General features: G+C 44.3%; 1 protein-coding gene and 1 pseudogene across 16 annotated transcripts in view; one reads left to right on the forward strand and one right to left on the reverse strand.

Moving 5' to 3' along the window:
• Positions 1 to 21,925, forward strand: part of Anks1b (ankyrin repeat and sterile alpha motif domain containing 1B) — a 1,165,946-nt gene that overhangs the window by 1,060,643 nt on the left and 83,378 nt on the right. The window lies entirely within an intron of this gene.
• Positions 16,536 to 16,819, reverse strand: Ndufa2-ps4 (NADH:ubiquinone oxidoreductase subunit A2, pseudogene 4; annotated as a pseudogene).

A 21,925-nucleotide genomic window follows, 5' to 3' on the forward strand; every position in this document is an offset into this window, starting at 1 on the left:
GGATCCATGTTAAGGTTGTGTGTAGTAAGTCTTCCAAAGAGTCTAGGTCAATCCCCATGATTGCAGCAGTGCGGATAAAGGCTCCCTGCTCCATGGCTCCCTCTTGTCCATGCAATAAGGCATCATATCACAGACCAACCCCAACTCGTACTTCCAGCTTCATTTCTAAAATCCGCTGGAAAGCCCCTCCCATGCACTGACCAGCTTCTCCGAATCTTGGTGCCTCTCGCCTGTGCACTGGGCCGTACTTTTTCATTGATTCCAGAATTTTCCCATGTGAGCAATAGAGGAGATGCTTGTGGTCCCGTGATAGTAAATGCATGTACCACCGTGAAACTTCTTACTCTGTGTAATTAATATCTGCTAATGAAAACAATCTTTCTTTTCAGAGCCATGATCTAGGACTGACCTGTTCGTGGGGGTCAGGAGAGTACCGTCTTATACCCTGAAGAGCCTAGGGATGGGAGATGAGAGAGGGAACACATACATAGGGTTCTAGAACCATTACACAAAGTTGCCTGTGTGCCAGACATTCTTAGCAATGTGGATAAAACAGAAAATATAACTCTGGTCACATAGGCAGCTATGATAAAATTTTTAACATGTAAGTAAAACCTCTTAGTATACCATAGTGTGTTACATAAAATGTAGCTATAAATTTCTTTCACAAGCATTTCATAATCATACTTTTTCTCCTCCCGACTCTCATGTTATGAGCCATTCATTTAACATTCTCTGTGTTGGAAAGAAAATGTGCGATGGCCTCCTACTAGCTTGAAAATAAATTTCTTCACTCGCTCTGCTTCCTGAGTCCTGTAGACAACTATTTACTCTATGCTCATACCTCTAGCCTAACTTCTTCATTCAGCCTAAGGCCCTGTTGTCTACTACTTCAAGGGTATGAAGATGTAGACATCTTTGAATTTACTTTTCTTCTCTTCACTAGATTTGCTCAAGTACCATCTGAGCTTACCTACTCAGGAAAGTATACATCCCTCCTTCTCTCCATCCCCCTTGCCAAATGCCAAAGGCTCTCTTTCTTTCAGCCTCACAACCCGACAGTATAGCCACAACCCTGGTCCCTGAGATCCCCGTACCCAGTAATGGCAGCCCAAGCTTTGCTCACAGTGCCCCACCCATGCAGGTACTTAGGCCTCTAATGTCTTTGCCCTCTGCCCCACTTGGCATGAGAACATCCTCCGCCTTCTTGAAAGCCTTGCTGAAAGCTTCATGCCCTTGAAGACACCCCAGTCCTCTTGAAATCCTTCCTTTTCTGTGATCTCATGCCTGTGGTCTCTGTGCTGAAGCAGGGCAGTTTCCTGGGTCCATTCATGCTTCCTTGTTTGTTTGTGACTCATCGTGTGCAGGGAGTACGTTTTAGGAATGGCTTCACCTCCTTTGTGTGGCTGCCTCGTCCCATAGCTGATATTTTAACAAATGTTTGGACCCTCAACATTCCTGTCAACAGCTACAGCTTAATAAAAATAAACTCCTATGTTCTGTCTCAGATAGAAACCTCCCTTAGACGATGCACTTTCTAGCGAGTTCTTCCATCCATAGGAGAAAATATGCTTTGAAGGCCATTTGTCCCTAGTTGGTTGTGCTCTTAACCCCTTTAAGCTCAATAAAGATCACTCAGGATCTGCATGGGGTTGCCCTCCACACCCCCACCCCATCCTCATGTTATATCCCCTCATAAGGACCCTCCAAAAGGAAAAGCAAGTGGTACCACTCACCACCTTGTCCACTGCCACATTCAATAATAAATCATAACGGAAGGGAACAGGAATGTTTAGGAAGGCCATACCAGACATGTACACACATAGACATTTATATAATTATCTCCTTTTATTAGCACTGATAGCATATCCCCCTCCCCAGTCCATTTTCTGTTGTAACAAAACAACTGAGGCTAGATAGTTTGTAAGTAGTAGAGGTTTTTTTAGCACTCAGTTCTGGAGCTTGGGAAGTCCAAGGGAGTAGCATGGAGATCTAGAGGGGGTGTTCATCTAGCATCATAACATGGCAGAGAGGCACCAAGGGGCAACATAAACAGATTTACCAGAGAAAGATCACTTCTACACCAAAGCCAACCTCATAATAACCCTTTAGTCCACGAGTAGGCTAATCCATTCAGGAAGGCAGAATCCTCGTGACTCATTCAGCCCAAAGTTTCTACTTCCAAATACCAGTAACATAATGGGAGATTAAGTCTCCAGCATGGGAATTGGAATGATACAAACCACAGACAGTATCGGAGAATCGGCTCATTGCGTGCTTTCTGTATATCCACGAAATTGGTTTTATCATCCCCACAAGTTCACAGATGAAGAAATAAAGCCAGAAGAGGTGAACATCTTCCCAACGACCCAAACTCTAAGCCTTACTTACGTCTTGAGTCTGCCTCACATCAAAGCCAATGTACATAGCTACTTCAAAAATAGGGAGAATTGATTAACATAGCTGATTGCACAGCTCCTAAGTATAACTTGTGGTAGATTATTTATAACTACACCGTATATGCATCATAAAATACAAGTAGCTTACTAAGCCACAGTTAATACCCAACCACTTCAACATGCGTCAGACAGAACATTGTTCACTGCCGACTCTCTTAACTTATATATTCAACCTTCCACTGAGCGCATGGACACCCTGTGACTCAGATCACAAGGCCATAGGCCAAAGAATAGACACCTCTAGAAAACCAGATCCGAAGCACAAGCCTACCACAGACCTACAAATATAAATCTTTTTTTCTTTTTTTAGCGATTTATTTATTTTACTTATTTGAGTACACAGTAACTGTCTTCATTCACACCAGAAGAGGGCATCGGATCCCATTACAGATGGTTGTGAGCCACCGTGTGGTTGCTGGGAATTGAACTCAGGACTTCTGGAAGGGCAGTCAGTGCTCTTAATCATCCAGCCATCTCTCCAGCCCTCAGTCTAAGTCTTAACAACCTGTGTTTTCTGAGAAAGATGATCAAGTGGCTTGTAGGAGCAGATATCCGATACTGAAAAAATCTCGAATGACTGACCGCCTTGTTAGGGTCCCGGGTTCACAGGGCAGTACAAGTTATTAAAAGAAAACAGGTAAGGTAGCGGAAGCAGTTTTGCGTCTTACAAGTCCTCGAAGACCTTGTTTCAAAAATAAATCATCGACCAAGGTCCAGTTTTGAATTTTGGGACCCCAATTTTGGGTCTCTCATTAACTACGTTTATTTTGTAGGCTTTTAAGGCAGAGCATGAATCCAAGTTGGACACAGTTAGAACTATGAGGGTTTTTTTTTCCTCAGTCTACATTTATTGTTTTCATCTAGCGCCGTGCTTACCGTTTGCCTGTGATGCGCATGGTTTTGACTCCACGCAGTTTTGGTGATGAGCCCTAAGGGACCCTTTTCAACATGAGAAAATTAAATACGTTCCAGGATATTCTTCTATTTTTCAAAAATTGGTGGTGGCTGGGCACATTAAGCAACAGCACATAAGCTGAAGCTCCCCGGCATGAACAGGTCAGCAAAAATCCGCGCCGGAAAGGAGTTTGACGCCGTAAATATGGCGGCTGTGGGCCGCCATCTTTCAAGAACCTTCTTCAGATGTCAACCAATACATCTGCTCTGGAGCAAGTATTTTGCAAGCAGGGTGTTTGTAAAGTGGCCGATAGTTTTTAGAGAGGCCAAAACAAGCAAACGTAATCTTATTTGTTTGGCATGAAATTGTTCGGTAGGAAATGAGTGAACCTTGAGTGACGGCCATTCCAGGCGACACCAGACAAGTCAAGCCACACCCCCACACACACCCAGAGGGACAATATTGAAATGTTGGTTTCTTTAAAAAAACACAGGAATATTGTAAGAATTTGTTTTCATTTCGATCCCAGGTGTAGGAGTGTGGTGCTGGTTCGGACTGTCCAAAGCAGCTGACTATGATTTGCCTGGGGCTCTAGCAGAGGTGTGGTTCTGCCAGCTGTAGACAGTTTCTACAATTGTGTGATGTTTGGAATTCTGGGGAGTTTTCAGAGGGTTTATAAATGCTAGGTTCCCCCGAGAAGGGTTTTTTGGTGGTGGTTGATTGTTTAGGGAGGATGGTTTCAGTTTCTTAGTAGTTGTGCTCAGAGAAGAAACAAAAGGAATGAAATTAGATTCTGGGATCTCTCCTTCCCCCTCCCTCTCTCTCCCCTCCCCCCTCCCCCCTTATTCCCTCTTCTTCTCCCTCTTTCTCTCCTCTCTTCTGTCCTTTTCTCTCTCCTATCTAGTGTTAGGGAGCAAAAGCAAGGGAATGAAGGGTGGCAAAAAGAAACCACAAGGTAGCAAAGACCAGCTATACCCCCCCCCAGTCCTGTTTCCAACATGTCTCTTGGAAGCCAACACCCTAGCAACACTAGCTCATTCTCAGAAGTGTATTCCTGGCCCCTAAAAGGTGTGTAAGAAATATGCAAGAAGCACAGTTGCAAGAGGTAATTCAGAATTACACTCTCCACTCCTCTAGGCTTCTCTTCCATGGCAAAGAAGGTGTGAGTGTTAAACTCTTTTAACAGATTCAGTGGCTTGCATAACCTCCTGAACCTGTTTCCTCAAGCCAGGTTTTGCAAAGCAGGGCATGACATCACCCTCTGTATAGTTGGGAAGACTCTAACTCGATGAATTATGCATGAAGCCGGCCCCGTAAACCAGTTGTATGTGACTCTTCTGCCATCTCCCTACATACATACCATCTACTCATTTTAGCTCCCAATGGTTTATTTCCCTGAGAGAAACTGAGCAGAGCAAGCTCAGTTCCAGAACCTTCTATGCCCTCAGATATGCAAATTGTTTCCTACAGTACAGTTTCCTGGAGTAGTTTCTATTCCCACCCCTGGAACATTCCTGGCTCCCCTAGCAGTCGCACCACCCACCGAATGGTTCGAACACTTTCCTGGTCTACTTTGAGCAACTGTGAATCCTTCTGTCTGTACAATTATTTTTATGTACCATGCATATTTAAGCAGGAGAACAAGCACCTACACTGGGGTTGAGGAGTAAGGATGCTTCTGTTCTCCTTTGTGCTGTGTGGGCCAGTAGGCTCAGTTGGTTAGCACGTCTTGCTCCTGAGCCAGAATTGATGGCCTCGAGCCACAAGGGAGCCAATCCACTCACGCATCCCTGGCCCGCATCATGCTGGAAGCCTAACTCTGGAACTGCATCCTCCACCACAGAGTAACTCTTCTAGTCCCTTCACAGTTGTTTTTACCAATGCCAGGTTTAACACTACTGGTTCATTAAAACAGCGCCCTCAAACACACTCCACTTACAAGGCTAGGTACAGGGCTGTATCCGTTAGATGCCCCATGCCTTCGTGAGGTCTGTAGTCTGATTTGGGTGGGAGGCTCAGGCAAGCAAACAAACATATGTATGCTTGTAAGTCCCTCAAAGAGCCATAGGAGAAGTGGCCATAACTCAGTAGCAAACGACAGCAAGAGGGAGCTGTTCCAAAAGGGTAGCTACCAGAGGTTTCTCCAAAGGAATGGATGTCCATGCTGAGACCTGAGTAAGAAATCACAGCCACGTGAAGAGAAAAAAAAAAGACAGAATGATGTCAGTGTTTACAGTGACACACAGTGACCCCTTTCCAGATGGACACTGTGAAATGAGAACATGACCACAGCATCTTCATGGTGCGTCTGCTTTGGGAACTGGCCCCGGGCACAGCACCACACTCTCCACAGGCCTTCTGTAGTGTTAGGGACTTTGCCTAGCAGGATGAAGCAGTATGTGTTAGTGTTTCCTCTCTGAAAACTCCTCCGAGTCCCCAGTAGACCTCTGCAGACACAAGGAACAGTGGCGAAGGCAGGAATGTGGCAGACTGACTCTGGAATCAAAACCATTCCTTACCCACGTCTCCAACTCAGTTTTCGTGCACCGGGGACATTGGCCGTCTGTGAGTTCTCTGGATCGTGCTTGGGTGCCTTAGTCTCCAATTCCCGTTATCCTTGGTCCTCCTTTAGAGGACTCTAACCGGATTCTGGATGCATTTCCTTCCAGTTTTTACATTACTTTGTTTCTATAGAATGTTTTGTATCATTTGTTCACAGGATTTTCAGATTTTTGGCTCCTCAGAATAACTGTATGAGGGCTACAGGTTTAGAATGCCAATGAAGCAAAGCTAACAAAAATTATGCTTTGATTTCTCCGCAAAGTACCTACCCCTGGGCTTTCTGAATATGAAACATACCGTATCTGAGTGCTTGTTTTGTTGGGGAAAACAGTATGGTGGAATCTTAAAAGCACGCATTTCGAGGCAGAACGGGAGTAGTGTTTGTGTGAGGCTGTAGGTTTTTCAGAAGGGAATAGTGCTCAGATCAACCCCAGCACTTTGTGCCTATGTACAGGCATGCTATCACTGAGCTGCAGTGCCGCCCCCCAAATCTGCTTTTCAGATCGGTTCTCTTCTACTCAGTTGACTATGCCATCTTGAGCCTCTGTTTTTCTCCATTAGAAATGGGGATAACGAAGCCAGGTTCAGAGGGTGAACAAGAAAAAGCACCAAGCCCCGCCCCCGGAGCGTGACGCGTGCAGCGCCTTTAACGCTGCCATCTTCCTTCAGCCATTCTTTTTCTCAACACGCCTCAGGGCTGAACTCAGCAAACGCAAAGAGTACTTACTACACAGAGCTTCCTCCTCCTCCTCCCTGCAACCCCGTTCTTCCTCCTTTCTCCTGGTTGCAGCATTTGGCAACACCATCCCAAGTTTCCAGAGTCATCCTTACACAGAACTCCCCCTCCTTCCCGCCTACATCCCATACTCACAAGCCCTGCTATGTCTACTGACGAGAGAGTTCTCAGAGCAGCTGTCTCTTCCCATCACCATTCATTTTTCATTCAACAACTACTTCTTGAGCACTTACTACACTCTGCCACTATGCAGGACACTGGGAGTGCAACAGCGAACAAAGCCTGTCCCTGACCTACTTTTCATTTACTGGCCTGTGGACATCCCCACCCCAATCCATTCTCAATATTAACACCAGTAGTATTGTAACAAGTCTGCTCTGACCTCCTTTTTCTTCTTTTTCCTTTTGGACCTCAGTTTCCCTTCAACATACAAAACAAAAAACAAAAAACAACCGCAAAAGCCTCTTGCTGACTATTTACCGTCTGCTCAACATCATTCCAAACCCTTTTTTTTTACAAGTTGTAGAATTTAAAGTTGAAGACCATGTTCCTTTGAGACAGCCCTTCATCTGACTTGACCCATTCTTGTAGCCCCCTGTCCTACCACAGGCACACATTAAAAACCCCTCTCACTAACATTCATTAGGGACTTTTAGGGCAGTAGCGCACGGGTACTCGATGCTCCTCTGGTCTTACAGTATCTCTCCTCCCGAAAGCTCCTCCCTTTCTTCTCCACCTGGGAAAGCTCAGAGACATCACTGAAGTGCCTCCAACACCAGGAAGCCATCTGCAGCTCCCAGAGGTCTCATCCTTCCCCCTCTGAACCTCCTGCCTTCAAACATCTGTCTGTCTACCTCCCTGCCAGGTAGACCTGGAGCTCTCCGAGGCCATCATTCTCTCTCATTTATTTCTGAGTGCCTCTCGGCAATTTAATACTGCCCAGTGGGTGGTGGGGGCATGTTGTTGAGTGGATGAAGGAACGAACGAAACTTATTTATTTGTTCTCTACCAAGGAGTGATTCTCAGAATGGAATCTACCAGAGAAAACATAGATAATGTAGAGTGGACAGAGTTCTGCCAAGGACACAGTGCCCAACTTTTACTCACCGTACTGTGGTTCTCTAATGGGCTTTTCTTTCAATACCTGGTGTGTTGAGCATCAAAGGAGGTAGAATCTGTTCTTCGTGAGATTGGGTGTTGGCTGTTCTTGGTGATGTGCACATAGGTAGATGTGCACATAGGTAAATGTGCACAAAGGTAGAGTAGAGAGAACCATCACCCCTTAAATATTGTCTCTCTCACCTTCGTCGTTTGTATTATATAGAAAATGACTTGCAAACAGAGCAGGCCTTCTGCCTAAAGCTTAACACAAGAGCAAATGAGCCACCTGGATTAAGGATGTCTGCTAAAGGAAGGGCAGACGCATAGAACTGCTGCCACTTGAAATCTGAATTATCCAGTCTTCAACAGCGTCTGGCTGGAGGAAACAAGACATTGGACCAAGAAGTATAGCAACAAGAAGCTACCCCACGTCCTGAGGTGCAGGCCTGCAGTGACTAAGGGTCAGGTGATACTTGATGAAGCTTGTGAAAGCCGCCTCCCCCCACCCCACCCCAACCCCTTTCCTTTTTAACTTAAGGAAAGTGGGCTCAAATAATAAGCACTTAATGGAAAGTCTGTCTCATTCAAAAGTCAGTTAAAAAAAAAGAAAACTTCAGGAATGATAATTTAATCATCAAGTAAACAGAGCCAATCAGACAAAACCAGTTTATCCTATGGTCTTATCGATCAGTTCAGCTCCTTCAGCTTCCTGACAAATTGCTTGTCAGTCAGTGCAAAGTAACCAGAGACACATGTCTCTCTGACCTTGTTTATAGTGAGGCAGTAAGCTGTTGCACCAGACGAGCCTTTCGAACAGGTTCTGATGCTAAAGATCACTCTTTATTTTAAGCTATTTTATATTGGAAGAAAGAGAAAGATGACAGTAAAAGAAAAGGAAAAAAAAACCCATAAACGCATGTTGTGCTGCATTCCAATATCCAGATAGTCTTTTTCAGCTTCACTAGAGATTTTGCAAATACCTATAGAACATACATACGTACATACATACATACATATATATATGTGTGTGTGTGTGTGTGTTATATTACACTTTATTTAATCCCTAACTAGATGAAGAAATATTTTTAAATCTCAAATTCATGATTTAAATTATTCAGTTTTTGTTTTGCTCAAATATAGTCTTTTTTTTAAGGAAACAAGAAAGAAGCCATACTTATGTAAGCCTCCAAGTACCAGCACGTATTAATAATGCTTGTGTCTTAAGAGTTGTATTTGGAAGGCGTAGCACCTCCCCCACCCCGGCCTGCTTAATTAGCCTTTCTCCTAGGCAGCCTTTCTGGAGAGACAGTCCAGCTAAGGCTCCTGCAAGGATTTCTTTGTCTTCCTGTGGTTTTCTCACAGGAAGCCTTCAACACATTGTGTCATGTTCATGAGATAGAAATATCATTTTTAATGAAGCCTGATCAGAGAGAAAGCTAAATATAAAAAGACGCCAAAAAAAATGCTATGGAGAGGAAGCCACGCTCATCTCAAAGAATTAAAATCTGAGAGCCATTTATCTCAGAATAATGGTAGTAAATTCTTTAAAGAGTTGAGATTGCAGGGCTGGGGAGATGACTCAGTGGTTTCCAGCACTTGCTGCCCTACCAGAGGATCGATTCCCAGCACCTATGTCCTGTGTCTCCCAACTGCCCACAACTCCAGTGCCAAGGGATCAAACACCCCCTTCTATCCTCAAAGGGCACCTGTGTGTGCGTGCACACACACACACACACACACACACACACACACGTAATTCATATTTTAGAAGTGAACTTTGGGGTTTAAATTCTTGACCAAGAGTCACGAATTACTTGAGTTTCAGATGATTTTAAGCCTGGATGGTAAAAATGCTATGGTCAGTAATGTGGTATGCGCCCTGTGGCCTTCTCATTGCTAACCAAACCTTTCATTGACGTTCAGCGCCCAGTGTGTGAATGCCACTAATTAATTAGCAGTAAGCTCCATGAAGTGTTACTCTATGACAATGCAAGCATAAATCACCAACTTTTCTTCCTATGTTGTTGTTCTGTGCAACCCACTGTCACTATTGTCCCAAAGTGAACGGTGAGTAAGTCGTCTCACTGTGGAAGGCATGTAGCTGATGAGTTTAGGGACAATCGGATGTCGGACTTCATCTTTTAAAATCAAACGCTACATCAGTGTGCATTGAATTATTTTCATTGGAAACTTGCAAACTGTCATTGGCTGTACTGGCAAGTGGGGGCTATTGCTTTACCGTGTGATAATCCAGCCACTACTTCTTAGAAACCGATGCTTCTCTTTCTCACGTTGTCCGTGTCGGAATCGTAAGTTTGGCCAGTAAGCTCACAGGCTGATGCAATCTTACATATTCCTTAGGATAAACATATATTAAACACAGGAAACCCATTCGATCCAGCAGTCTTACTTCTGGGTAGTTAAAAGGTTTTAATCGAGGTCTGGAACGGGCACCGGCCCTACTCTAATCACTGAGGCAGTGGTCAAGATAGCCAGGGTGTGGAAATGACCTCTATGCCCATCTGCAAATAAGATTTTGAAGTGTCCATTTGTGTACACAATGGGGTGTTTTTTCCACCCTTCAAACAGAAGAGCATCCTGCATCTGCACAAAAAAAAAAAACCTAGGTTAGTGTGGAGGACATTACACTTAATAAAATAAGCTAGGCAAGATGGCAAGTGCCACGCGATCTCACTTGCATGTAGGATCTAAAATAGTTCAGCTAATGGAAGTAGAGGTTGCCAGAAACTGGTTGAGATGGGGAGATTCAGATGGGGCGGTCATGAGGCACAAAGCGTCGGCTGCACAAAGCAAGCAAGTTCTAGAGATGTACCATACAGTGTGGCTCCTGTCTCCGACAGTGCCATATTGCATACCTAAAATATGCTAAGCAGGTAGTTCTTGCTAGGATTCTGTACCACCCAAAAGGGAAACGCTTTTGGGGACAGAGGAAAACTTTGGGAGGCGGTGAATATGTTCACATCATTGGTTGTGATGCTGATTTCACCAAGACCTGTTTATGCCCAAATTCACCAAGTCATACAAATTAAATATGCGCAGCTGTGTTCTATGTATTTTTTCACGCAACTCGACTGATATGATAGAGTTGCTCAAAAGTTCTGCTGCTTTGAGATTTCGTTGGTTTTGTATGTTTTGGTTTTAAGCAGCCTTCTACTGTGGTTTAAGGTAGGAATACGGTGTAAATAAGGCTCATTTCTGCCTTCCAGAAGGTTCAAACCTCAAAAAAGAAACCAGGACACTGTCCGCCGCAGTACCACCTATGACAGGTAGGGGGCGGATGGCAAAGGGCATTGATAACAGGTTTCATTCCTCACAGAAGCACTATTTGAACCTGCTCGTGAAATACCCAAAGGCATCTAGAGGTTCCTCGGAGTAAGAAGGGATAAAGGTCATTCCAGAAAGGAGACTCAGGAGGAAGTCCACTGAGTCACTGAGAACCTGAAGGAAGCTGGGGTGATGGCGCATACCTTTAATCCAGCCCTCAGGAGCCCAAGAAGGTCTTTGAGTTCATGGCCAGCCTGGTCTACTCAGCAAGTTCCAGACCAGCCAAATCTACATAGTGAGACCTTGTCTAAAGAGTGAGCATGAGGGAATTGTCACCCTTGGTGGTAGATGAAGTGTGTTAGCCTTCAAAGCAGCCCCACCTCCCCTCCATGATGCCTTCCCTCCACTTATTAATGAGACAGCGGGCAATGGAGATTCTTAGCTTACCCACCACACATCAACCCAATCACTTGTCACAGCTGGCCGCCTCTCCCACCAAAATGGAACCAGCACTGTCAGCAGCCAGTGGCCTTCCTTCCATCTTTATAACGACTCCATTCTCCAGCTTGACAAATCATGGCTGGCCTAAGCCTAGGCAAAGAAGGGAAGAAAAATAAAAGGGGCTGCCTCCTTCCCCCCACCCGAGGACCGCCTACTGCCGTAGAACCTCTGTAAGCTAGAATTTTATATCACTGATGTCAGCCATTGCTTTTAGTACAGGCAACGGTGACAACCAGCTGCTCCTGAGAATTTATTTACCAAAGCAAGGGCAGTCTCCCAGAATACTTCAGAGTCCTTACTATTCTTTGTTGCAGCACTGTGGCCCAGAGACAAATGGTCTTCCCGAGGGGCCCAACTCGGATGCAGTGCAGTACTCCAGATATCCAGGAAAATGCTGCCCCTAGACAAGAGAGGAAGAAATAGGAATGCATCTTCAGAAAGGGTTGTAAGAAGGGCTCCAGTGACACCCAGGAACATTTAAACCATAGTACGAACTAATTAAATAATTGAATTAAATGAAATTTCCATGGATTCCAAGTGCATATCATTATAGTGAAGTTACTTAACACACTACCTAATTATCTAAAGGTAATTGAGATTTTCTCATGTAAATATGCATCCCTGAACTATTAATGCAGCCCCAGAAAATTGCCTTCATTTTTGAGAAGTTTTAATTATCCGGGTCTCATTACTGACAGATGTGAATTCCAGATTGTTCTCAAACATCCCTCTACCTTCTCCTGGCCAAAGCCTCCTGTTTTGGCAGGAAGCGTCTTGGAAGGTAATAAGCAGAGAAAGACAGACCGACAGACTCATTTCTGGGGTGTTTTATTTGGGGATAAACTTGGGAGGATTCAGAACAGGCTGTATGTAGTATTCATCCACTCACACAGAAAGTGTTAATTCACAAGGCAAGCACCCAGTTTACAGCTACGTGAGACTCTCAGGGAAGCAACAACTTTTGATCAGAATGGGGACGGGAGCGGGGCAGGAGGGAAGGCAGGCGCAGTGCTAGGTATTTCTTTTAAACTGTCTCCCCTAAGCCCCACGGAATGCTGGGAGAAATGTCAGCAGTGTGCGCTGAGGAATAGGAAGAGAGCGCATTCTGGAAATCAGGACCGTGGACAGCAATATCCCCCGACACCGCCCCTCAGGCTCCTGAGGATGGATGTATCCATTCCTCAAGTGTCAGATAATTAGCAGCCTCATCAGGCTGAACTAATGATGTAAACAAGATGTCTTATAATATCATCTATGTCTGTGACCCTTGCTTTTGTACCTTCCTCTAAGCCTCTTCCTGTGTCCAACTGGAAACCAGGTATTTCTTTTCATTGTTGGCAGAGGCCCACCCTTCCCATTTCCACCCTGCACAGCGACTCCCTCTGGAGCATAAATGTCATTCTCCATTTGCATTGCCCTGGTCCCAGCTCTACCTTCTTACGTGTTGAGGGGATTTTGACTTTTGTATTGACCTATTACCATATTAAATATCCTTCACAGTTTTGTGTCATTGAAAAAAAAATCTGATAAGCGTTCCTCTTATGTCTACTTTGATGCCATTAATAAAAAAAAATATTGAGTGAAGCAAAATCCGGGGCCACAGCCTTGTGACATTCAATCAGCAGTCCCTCTACTGGTTGTGACAGAGCCATCCATCAAACCTCTTGGATGGAGCTGTACACCCAGCCGTGAATTCACTTGATTTTTCACTCACGGAGCCCACCATGTTCCAGAGAATGTGAGACTTCATTAAATGCTTTATTGGGAGCAAAGACGCTACATCTCTGATGCTCTCAGTCTGTCAACCTCTCCTGATGTTCTCGGTCTGTCAACCTCATACTAATAACCCTGTCCAAAAGAAGAAGGAAATTAATGTAGTTCAGCCAAACTTATTTCTAATGAGACCGCTGAAGTCTTGAAAGGAGAATGGCTGTTGATACAGAATGGCTGGCAGGGAACAGGGCCAGGGCCAGCCACAATGTTGCTGTGGGCTGGTTGTGTCTTCACATTAGTGAACCCACCAAGTTCAAGGAGTAGGCCTAGCTCTTCCAGTTCGGCTTAATCAAAACACTGATGTTATAGTCTGCCAAGTTCTTAGGCACCCTGCTAAGAAATCAGTGCTACTTTTTGTCACCTTCCTTGTGGATGAACTTGAATAATGCTGAGAGGAGTTAAACAGCTAAAAATCGTATATCCTTAGTATCAGAACCATGACTCACACCCAAGTCACCATGACTCCAAGACCTGCTCTTAATTACTCTGTCCTCCATGAAGAGCCTATGCCTCAGGGGCGTCGGTTTCATTTGATTGAAGAGAGAACAAGGACATGCCATGCCTTCTAGTCTGTCAGTGTGTGGTAGGAGGATTGCAGACCGGGACCAAAGCCTCCAGCACAGCTTGTCTTCAATGTGTCCTTTCCTAGCTTCTGGTATCCAGAAGCCTGGTTTCACGACGCTTCTTGCTAGCATGGTGAACATAGTAGGAAAGGAATTTCTGGGGGTGGGGGAGTCACTGGGCTGGGATCAATCTGATCCTTGATGAAATAGTCCCTCTGCCTTAGGGGAGAGAGGCTGCCCCAAGTTGCCAGTGAGCTTGCTTATTCCACACTGGGTCTCTCTTAACCAGCAACACTGACCAGGCTGGCTGTTCTCACAAGCTTTACCACTGCCTCCCTCCACCTCCTGACATGCACTTTCTTTGTTTAGATGGATCAGATTGCAGTCAGTTTTCTGTCCTCTCCCAATGGCTTTTTCTGGACTAAAGAGCCACAGCGACTCTATTTACTCTGTCCTAGGACTGGAGGACCACCTCATTAGCACCACCGTAACCCTACAAAGAGAACCCACATTGGCCTCAGCAATCATCACACCCTTCAAAACTACACCCACCACACCTAGAGAGAATAAGCATTTTTTTTAACCAAAGTACACCGGCTTAGAGGATTAGCATCCCCAGAAATATGCCCATATGTGAGTCATCAGTGCCAATTTACTGCACACACATAACAAAAAACATTCTCACCATCCATTAGCCTCCAGCTAAACAGCACAGGTTCCTAGCACAAAGCCACCCTGTAAGTCACAGTTCCCTTAATTCGCTTAAGATGCAGTGAACGTAGAGTAGCTTGTATTTTATCCAGCAGATAAGTGGCGTACTCTAGAATTACAGGGGTCTCTCTGGAGCAGCCTGAATTGTATCTTTGAGAAATGGCCTCATTTATACTATACTTTCTGAATACCGTACGCACTCTGCCAGTGTATCTTTTTCTTATGTTCTCGTTTTGAGCCCAGGCTTTGACAGCTGAGCCATCTCACCAGCGCTCTCAGTAGTTTTTCCTCTAACAGCTTTTAGCAAGCAACTTAATTACGGATCATAAAAAAAAAATCACCCATTTAACTACGCATTTCAACACATTTCAGTAAACATGCTCAGCTGACCAATTGCCAACCGTCCAATTTTAGAACACTGAACATCACCAAAAAGTTTAACATGCCTGCTGGAGATCAGTGGCTGCCCCCATCTCTACACCAGGCAACTACACCACCAGGCACTGAACCTGTTTCCAGTTCTAAGCCGCTAGGAATGTCATTTAGATGTTTATTACAAGTCTCTGTGTGAAGTTGTTTCCATTTCTCCTGCTACATATTTTTTGTCCCCCAAAACAACTGTCATCCTTCATATTCCAACTGTCAGTATGTGGGGTCCCCGGTTTACCGGCACTGGGCGTTGTCTGCCATATTTAAACTTTAGTCATTCCAATGGCTGTTTAGTTAGTGGTTCCCTGGTTTTTGCTATTGTGTGCCTCTCCAGGAGTTAGGGAATGGTGTTGGGTGACAGTGAGAATGATGCAAGAAAGGAAATTATAAGCAAGTTTTCACTGTCACTACCCAGGGGTCCTTTCCCATTCCTGAACGTGTCCTTGAAACTGATGACATCTACTCAAAGCACATTTTAAAAACCCTCAACATTCTTTCCCCCAACATATATGAGCTGAAATATGGTGTCTAATCCTCACATACAGTCAGTCATGTATGGACTAAGTACAATCCAGGGATGTGTTTTGAGAACCTTAATTTTAGCTAGCATTAGATAGATATATTTTTAACCCCTCCTACAACAGATTCTTATCAGAGCTGCCGACAAGAAAGAGAATTTACAGGATTGAGTTCATTGCCCCCTTTCACTCTCTGACCTTGATGGGAGGTGTTATATACCCCACTCAGGTGACTGAACAATGAGAAGACAGGCAGCAAAAAAGGCCATTCCAAAGCCAAGAATTGAATAAACCGCTCCTCGATTGTCTCTTAAAAATTCAGTTTCTCCTAAAAGCTGCTCTTCGCAGGCAGGGGTGCAGCCTCACATTTTGTTCATTTTGTTCTTTGTAAATCTATACCCCCAGACTCTGGTGACAGTAATTGTATTTTCAACTGAGACAGTCAACCATGCAATACAATTGATCCCAACAAGTTGGAAAACACCCCAGGTAGCTGTAAAGCTCTCATGTCCGTAGCAAATTGAAGCAAAGCAATGGCTGCCCTGTTTCATCAGACACGGGGCATTTTGTGCATTAATAAAAGTGCAGCTTAGCTTTCAAATGCCATTAGCGCACCAACATCACTGCATCCCCAAGACAGCTTCCAGCTTGGAGCATGACAACATCGCCCATCTTCTTGGTCTTGGTCTTGGTCTTGGTCTTGGTCTTGGTCTTGGTCTTGGTCTTGGTCTTGGTCTTGGTCTTGGTCTTGGTCTTGGTGTTGTTGTTGTTCTTCTTCTTCTTCTTCCTCTTCCTCTTCCTCTTCTTCTTCCTCCTCCTCCTCCTCCACCTCCCTCCCCCTCCTCCTCCTCTTCCTCTTCCTCCTCCTCATCCCCCTCCTCCTCCTCCTCTTTCTTTTTGTACAGCGTAAGCTTTATAAGGACAATAATAGCACATTTCCCCACATCGTCTTCAGTCTAGTAGGTTCTGGTGGGCTTGCTCATGGTCCTCAGCGGACACACTTCAGGCTTTGCCACTTAGCACCTGCTTCATGTCTCTGGTTGCCTCATCAGCACTCAGATTGTTCAGAGATACATTAAAGCGGGCCCAGAGCTTGGGCTGCACCTCCGAACGTTCTCAGATTAGAATGGGCAGGTCGGGGTACGCCTTCTTCAGCTCAGCATACAGTTGCTGGATGAAATTCCTCACACCCTAGCTGCCCAGGCAACGCTGACATGAGAATGAATGTGAATCTCACGCAGCCCCAGCTTTGCACTGACCACTCGGCTAGCAGCGGCGGCCACCATCTTTGCTTGCCCATCTTCTTTTTAAACAAGTCTTTCCTGTGTTGGGCCTGAGCAATGCAATCCAGTTTTTCCAATGAAACCCTAACTTGGGGCAAGCTGTACTTAAAAGTAACTTACAGGGAAATTGGAAACTGATTGGTTGGTTTGTTGTGGGTTTCTCTTCATCTTCTGGAATAATGTTTATGGTAAAATATAATCATAAAATTGGTACCTTCATCAAGAGGTATTTCAGAGTGCTTTACAAATAAACCTAAGATTCTCATTGATTACAAAGAAGGCTTTGTACCTCCAAAACCCTTAAATGCTCAGAGGCAATTATACCATTAGGTCTCTCTTTCTATGAAAAGATTATTACATTTCCCCATAATCAGTATTTCCTGTTTATTGAGCCAGTCTGTATTTAGAAGCACAGTGTTCTTGCTCTCTCTTCTATACTGCCCTTTGCTCTTTCCAGAGCTGTGTAGTCTGGAACTCCTTTTCTTCCTGCAGGTTAACAGAGTTGTGGTTTTTAGGTGTCTGTCCTACAAACTAATATTGGACAGTATGATGGCTTGCATATGCTTGGCCCAGGGAGTAGCATTAGAAGGTTTGGCCTTGTTGGAAGAAGTGTGTCACTGTAGGGGTGGGCTTGGAGACCCTCCTCCTAGCTGCCTGGGGAAGTTCAATCTGTTCCTGGCTTCCTTCGGGTGAAGATGTAGAGCTCAGCTCCTCCTGCACCATGCCTGCCTGGATGCTGCCATGTTCCTGCCTTGATGATAATGGACAGAACCTCTGAACCTGTAAGCCAGCCCCAATTAAATGTTGTCCCTTATAAAGCTTACATTGGTCATTGTGTCTGTTCACAGCATTAAGACCCTAAGACAGGCAGCTACTTAATAGTTTTTGCTTCTTTATTTTTCTCTTATATATTACATCTCAACCACAGTTTCCCCTTCCTCCTCTCCTCCTAGTCCCTTCCCCAACACCTCCCCTCTCCCCCAGATCCATACCCTCCTCCTTTCACTTCAGAAATGGGTGGGCTTCCCAGGAATAACAACCAAACATGGCATAACAAGTTGTAATAAGACTAGGCACATTCCCTCATATTAAGACTGGATGAGGTCCCAGTTGGGGGTGGGGGGTGGAGTCCCAAAAGCAGAAGGAAGAGACAGCCCCTTGCTCCCACTGTTAGGACAAGAACACCCACAAGAACACCAAGCTACACAACCAAAACAAATATGCAGAGGACGTAGGTCAGACCCAAACAGGCTCCCTGATTGTTGGCTCGGTCTCTGTGAGCCTCTATGAGCCTTGATTAGTTGATTCTGGGGGCCATTTTCTTGTGTAGTTAATAGGTATTATTTTGAAAGGTAATAAACAAGGAAAATAGAGTTCAGGTTTTGTAGAGGAAAGAGCGAAAGTCAAGAGGAATTAGAACAGTGAGAGGTAAGGGAGGTTTGCCTCTCTTCCTGTGATAAGACTACATGGAAACTAAGGTGTCAAAACGGAAGAGTAGAAATTCTTGAGAGTAGAAAGGAGGAGAGATAAGGTAATGGGTGCACCTTTCTTTTCCTATTTGTTAGTTTATCTTTTCTTGCCTGCTTCATCAGTCCACCTTGAAAGAGAGCAGAATTGAAACCTTAGGGTTCTGGTGTACTTGTGTACGAGATGCTGTGAAAGACTGTAAGGTGCAGAGATGGGATACTGTATGTGATTTCCAAGAGTCTAAGATATATTAGGTAGGAGGGGTGTGTGTGTGTGTGTGTGTGTGTGTGTGTGTGTGTGTGTGTGAGAGAGAGAGAGAGAGAGAGAGAGAAAGACAGAGACAGAGACAGAGACAGAGAGACAGAGAAAGGGAGACAGAGAAAGTGACAGACCAGGGAAGTTCAGAAATATGGTCTATATAATCCAAGGTGAAGGAGTTTTAGTTGGGTCTTGATTTCATCTTTGCAAGATTCTCTTGGAACAGAGAAGCAAGCATGTTTTAGAACACGCAGAGGTGTGCATACGGGAAACAAGGAAATACTGGGAGAAGGTTGGAGACGTGAAAGGCATCATTCTGACTTAAAATCTACCCAGAGAAATCCACAATAGCACACCGAAGCAACAATGACAACACTCGAAAGATTGCTACTAGGGTTATTTAAGGAGAAGAAAGGAAAGTTTTAAGTTTCTGTTATACTTAAGGGAAAATTATAGCAGAGCAGAATGCTCCTGAATCTCTACAGCGGCTTCTTAGTCATCCTCAGCCAATCCTCTGGAATCTGTTTTAGGCTGGGAAGAGTAGGTAGACATAAACATTTAGATGGATGGATGGATGGATGGATGGATGGATGGATGGATGGATGGATGGATAGTTCTGAGGTATACTATGGATAGCTACACACACATATACTTTGTACTTTTCTCACCTCATATTTAGTGTCCTAAAAACTTGCATAATTTATTTTCATTGTGGCTCGCAAATTATATAACATGGTGATTACATATGCCAGACATCCAGTCAATGTTTGTTGAGTACAATTATTATTGTCCCCTTTATATCACATCTCCAAGGTGTAAAAGGTCAAGTAGTTAAGAAAACAAGCCAGAATCAAATGTCATGACCTTCTGCTTCAGAGGTCCCTCGGTCCCCGACACACTCACACTCTTCCAGATGTGTGTTATTGAAAGTCTGAGTCGTCATGAGAGAAAATGTCAGAGTCACCAAATGGTTTCAAGTTCAAATAAGAATCTCTGGATCCGTGGGATGCTCGAGCACATTTGCCTCAGTCCTCCTAGGTGGGAAGTTTTATGTGTATGTGTGTAGGGGGTACTATCTCATTTAATCTCAACCTTACTTCTGTACATGAGAATAGGACACTTGAACGTCCACCCATGAGCCATCCTTGGCCCTTATGCATAGCAGCCCTCTTCAGCACGCTTGGCACTTGGTTGGAAGTGGCCAGTCAAGAAACAGAGTCCTGTAGACTTGCATGCGAGCTATTCTCCCTTGAGCTAGGAAATATCTAGGAAGGATGTAGAGGACAGCTTACCCAGACAATGGACAAGAAAGGTCCAAATGCAGAAAGAAGTCTTTTCCTCCCCTCCAGAAACTACAACACACACACACACACACACACACACACACACACACACACACACACACCCCGACGGTGGACTGCCCACTCACCCAGCATTGCTGCATGCATGATTTCAGGCTTCATGTTCTTCACACCTGTCCAGTGAACCCGAATCCCAAAGCACAGCAGACACACATGATATTGAAGAACGTGATGTGTCTTTGCGATTTCCCTGGAGGACTGGGTCCAGCCAACAGTGAGTGGACTGAGATTTCAGCAGAACGTGGAGACAGACTCTTGCCACATGGCTTCTCCCTGTGACTCACGTGAATTCTTGCAGCTCGAATTAATATTTTCTCTACTGTGTCTACTCAAAAAGACAATGAAGATGGAAACTGTTGGGTAAGCATGTGTTATGAAGCACGTGGAGTACTTGATACTTAGGAAAGAAATGGCAACAAGGGAGCAGTTATGGAGTTATGAAACGCTTCTGTGAACCAGCACACTGGGTCACTTTGAATGTCTGTTCGGACTTGTATACATAGAGAGGCTCTATGGCTTTGGTACTAAATATCACTATCAAGGTGAAGGATGAACTTACAACATGTCTACCGTGAAGGATGCTCTCTCCGAACTTCCCCGGTATCTGACAATACTTGGTGCAATGTGGTGTGTATGGCTAAACGTCCCTAGCTTATGGATAACTTATAGTCTTGTTTTTTGGTGTATTTCATTGAGTATTCATGGTGTACTGTTATTATAATCAAAACATTGTTTAATTTTTAAAATGAAGATGAAGTGCTGAATTTGTACCGCATTAAATTGAACATGCTTAATTTATAGCACATTAATTTTATAAGGACAGAGTCTAACTACACCAACTTCCAGCTTCACTTTGACATATATTCTCATTCTGTTCAGTACAAGGGGAATGTCATCATACTGGCTGGCTGGCAGAATTTTCATATATAAAAGGTTTTGGATCTGACATAATGTATAATACAATATATTGTATAATAATATAGCATTGCCATAATAATATAGCAGAGCCATAATAAGATAGCATTACCACCCAGCACAGGTATTCTCTTATTGCCCAGACATGGGACAGAGTTTCTGAGGCTGTCCTCTTTAATTGACACTGTAGGAAACTCCTAGAGGCCCATGTGGCTTAAACAGTATGTCCTCGCCATGGACACAATGACAAGTACAGTACAAACCATCTTTAAAACACGTGATGATCCTTGATCCTTTCTCCCTTCCTTCCTTTTATTCCTTATCTGTCTAGATCTGTATCCTCTGGGTCCAGGTTACTCTGCAGTCAGAACCATTTTCTCATGCTCTTGTAGATAGCAATTTTTTTCTTCAGGACTGGTTTGACAGTTTAGCTCTTTGTGCCCCCTTCTTTTCAGCTTTGAAGCTCTGTAAGTTTAGTTTCCCTCTGGTATCCTCCAAATGATTTGTGACAAAAACCCCTAATATGTTGTTAATTTTTAACTGAATTGTCTCAATGTCTTAAACAAATGCCCAGTATTATCTCCATTTGTTCGTCTTCTCCTTTTATTGGGTTCAAAATAACATTCACCGAAGTGGTATTGAAAATGCTGTGAAATTCTTCTCTAACACACAAATACTGCTCCAGGCTTTAAAAAGAGGGTTGGGTTGCAGATCACTGGTGCCCAGAATTCCACCACTTTAGAGCCCCAGTTACAAAGACGAAAGCTATCCACACTCAAGTTAGACCAGGTTGCCTCGGTCTTTTGACAGTCTTCCTTCAGAACAGTCTGTAATTGCTCTGCCATATGGATTTCTTTTGATTAACCTGAGCGTTTTGAAGCTGAAAGCTATCTGCCTTCTCTATTACCCTGATATTAGCTAATTTGATTTGAATCTTCAGTCATGAGGTCTTTCTGTCCTTGGTCCATCTACGGTATGCTCTTGCCGTATGGGCCGTAGGTTTCAAGACTACTAGGAGACGTGGGTTGTTCTAATGCTTTCAGATGGTGGAGACCCAATAGGAGAAACCTCCTCTTAAATATAATCACAGCACGGGTGAGGACAGAGG

This window comes from Rattus norvegicus, chromosome 7, assembly GCF_021556685.1.
Source record: "Rattus norvegicus strain SHRSP/BbbUtx chromosome 7, alternate assembly SHRSP_T2T, whole genome shotgun sequence".
Classification (NCBI taxonomy): domain Eukaryota; kingdom Metazoa; phylum Chordata; class Mammalia; order Rodentia; family Muridae; genus Rattus; species Rattus norvegicus.